At 37.7% G+C, this 3,434-nt stretch overlaps 1 pseudogene; it reads right to left on the bottom strand.

Annotated features, from left to right (window-relative positions):
• Positions 1-1,857: 1,857 nt before the first annotated feature.
• On the bottom strand, positions 1,858-2,653 carry LOC110286172 (large ribosomal subunit protein eL8 pseudogene; annotated as a pseudogene).
• Positions 2,654-3,434: the final 781 nt, after the last annotated feature.

Genomic DNA, 3,434 nt, shown 5'->3' with positions numbered 1-3,434 from the left:
CCTTTTTGTTTCCACTTGGTTGATTTCACCCGAGTTTGATTATTTCCTGCTGTCTACTCCTCATGGGTTAATTTATTTCCTTTTGTTCTAGAGCTTTTAGGTGTGCTGTCAAGCTGCTAGTGTGTGTTCTCTCTAGTTTCTTTTTGGCGGTATTCAGAGCTAAGAGTTTTCCTCTTTAGGACTGCATTTATCCTGTCCCATAAGTTTGGGTATGTTGTGTCTTCATTTTCATGAAACTCTATAGAGTCTTTAATTTCTTTCTTTCTTTCTTCCTTGACCAAGTTATTGTTGAGTAGAGTGTTGTTGAGCTTCTACTTCAACATTGGCTTTATATTATTTATGTTGTTATGGAAGATCAGCCTTAGTCTGTGGTTATTTGATAGGATGCATGGGATCATTTCAATATTTTTGTATCTGTTGTGGCCTATTTTGTGAACGATTATATGGTCAGTTTTGGAGAAGGTACTATGAGGTGCTGAGAAGACAATATATCCTTTTGTTTTAGGGTAAAATGTTTTGTAGCTATGTGTTAAATCCATTTGTTTCATAACTTCTGTTTGTTTCATCATGTCTTTGATTAGTTTCTGTTTCCAGGATCTGTCCATTGATGAGAGTGGGGTCACAAATATTGAAAGAGATATTGCCTCTGAATCTTTTCTGTAGTGACAACTAATCCCCAAACCTTTAAAGCTCATTGTATAAGAGCAAAGGTTTGCAGTAGATTTCCCTTCAGAGGCATTAACTAATGAAATACTTTCAATATAATAAATAATATACACTGAAAAATTCAAAGTCCTAGCTTCCTGTATTGAAGCAGAGACATTTATTTATTTATTTATTTATTTTACATTATGTGAGGCTATTGGCCATTCCTAGAGGCAAAATCTTTTCATGATTACAAGCTCACTAGAAGCAATCCCTTTATAATTACCAGTATGCAAAAGAAAAAATAGCCTTCTAAATCCATAATAATTCTATATGTAGTAGGCAGGCTGGATTAGAATGCCTCTACATGTTCCACAGTCTCATTAACATTTCATAAATCTCAAGTTTAAACTTTATTTTGAACAAAATCTGGATAGATCTATAATAATATTGTTTTGGCTTAAAAATAATTCCCCAGAGGATAGGAGAGGCAAGGCAGGGTTTGCCAAACAAGAGAAAGCCACACAAGCCTCACTGAGGCTGCTGTGAACTTTGTATTAACTCTAATGTAAATATTTCTTAATCTGAGCATACTGACTGAGTCATGCCCAAAAATTATACCTCCTGCCAGGAGGACAGATTCCAAGGGAGCAATTCTACTGTCTGTCTTTTGCTTTGTATAGTCGGATGGCCACAAACTGCATTAGTGTTCTTATACAGCAAAAGGAACAAAGGGAACCCCTCACTTGAGAATCTCCAAAAATTCTACTAGCTATTTTTCATAGTGTATCCACAAAGTCTTGAAAATGTTAATCAGGAACTTGTGTGATACCAAATAAATTTCCACTGAGATCTCCTTTCCAATTTTGGGGGGTTTAAATTTTGCTTCTACCACTATATCCAATAAAGATTGTGTAAAGAGGGACAGCAGGCTCACAATGGCCACAGCTATTTTTTGTTTTTATTTGTTTTTGTTTTCTTTCATTACTCTTATAATCATCCTAATTACAATATATGGGTGAGTTATGAATTCTGAGCTCGTGATGAAACTGTCAACTGCAGCCAATGGAACACTGGCAATTCAACTATATTTTTTAAGTTTCTTTTGCAATATTAGAACAAAACCCTACCTTTTGGAAAGCCAAACCCAATTTTATTTTATTTTATTTTTATTTTGTAATTATATTTATGTACAGAAAACTTAGTGTGCAGTTAACCCAATTTAGTGGAGAGTTCTTTAACCTTTGCCTTTTCCAGCTTGGCAATAAGAGCCACACACTTAGGACCCAGGACGTTACCTCCCCAATGGATCTTGTCATATCTGTCATTATAATTGGTCCTAATAGCTTCCACCAGCTTAGCCAAAGCACCCCTATCTTCTGAGTTAACTTACATGAAGGCAACAGTGGTGCATGTCTTCCTATGGGTCAGGCATCCCAGCCTGGCCTTTCCCTTGATGATGCAGTAGGGCACCCCCATTTTTAAACACAGGGCAGGCAGGAAAACCACCAGCTCAATGTGGTCTACGTCATGAACAATCACCACCAGCTGAGCCTTCTTGTTCTCCAACAAGGTGATGACTACATTGACTCCTGCTCAGAGAGGTGGGTGGTCTCTTCATTGGGATGTTGCCTTTGCCAGCAGCTTTCTTCTCAGCACAGGCCAGTAGCTTTTGCTTCTTCTCTTGCGTTGTCTCTGGTCTGTACTTGTGAGCAAGCTTATGCAGCTGAGTAGCTGTTTGCCTGTCCAGGGTCATGGTGAACTGATTAATGGCAGGAGGTACTTTGAACCACTTATAGAGGATGGTTCTTTGCCACTGCAGCCTGATGTGTCGGGGCCAATTGACAAAACATGTTAGATCTCTTTGGGGCTGGATGTCCTGCTCACTGCCAAAGTTCTTGGGCCTTTTCTCATATAAAGAATTGACCACCTTTTTGGCTTCCTGTTTCTTGACGATGGCAGGGGCCAGGGCCACCTTCTTCCCCTTGGCTTTCTTTCCTTCGGGCATATTGCTTGGCTGGTGGAGAAAGCCCAAACACCATTTTAAATAATCCATTCTCTTTTAAATCATTACCAAAAGCATTACTTTCACGTTATGAAATTTGGCTTCCAATTCTTATATATGAATGCATGACAGTGCAACTTTTAATGCTTCGTTAAAGAGACATTGTTTTAAACTTTATCCCTTATAAGTCTAGTTTCTAGGATAAGAATTACATAAAATATTATTCCAATTTAGAAATATCATTAAAGGCCTGGTTTCCTGGGATGGTACATATATATGTGTGTGCGTGTGTGCGTGTGTGTGTGTGTGTGTGTGTGTGTGTTTTAATGACTCCAACTCTGAGTTACCAGTTTTAAGTTAACTTTCTTGTTACCAATGTTACACCTTTTTAATTATACCCAATAACTTATGAGCCAATACTCTATGACCAAAACATGCAGAGCATATTTATACCTTTAAGACAAGTCAGAAACCAAATGAAGTCTCTACACAAATCTTATAAATTTAGACCAAAGAATTGATACTTTTCTAGGTTTAATTTTAAGAGAAAAAGCACTTTGTCATTTGCTGAACCCATAATCATAATTTCAGAGATTTTTCTAGGAAAGAACAACTATCAGTTTATTTGCCTTAGAACTAAGCTTCTGACCCCTTTTAAAAGCAGCTTTTCAGCAGGGCCTCTGTTGCTGAGCTTGACTTCTGGCTAAGGGTGCATGGCAACTTAAATCAGCCTCTGCTGTGCAAACTGAGAGTGAATCAAGAGGTGGATAAAATTTTAACCATT

This window comes from Mus caroli, unplaced genomic scaffold (genome assembly GCF_978045245.1).
Source record: "Mus caroli unplaced genomic scaffold, Mus_caroli_1 scaffold_5, whole genome shotgun sequence".
Lineage (NCBI taxonomy): Eukaryota > Metazoa > Chordata > Mammalia > Rodentia > Muridae > Mus > Mus caroli.
This window is presented reverse-complemented; position numbering and strand designations above follow the sequence as displayed.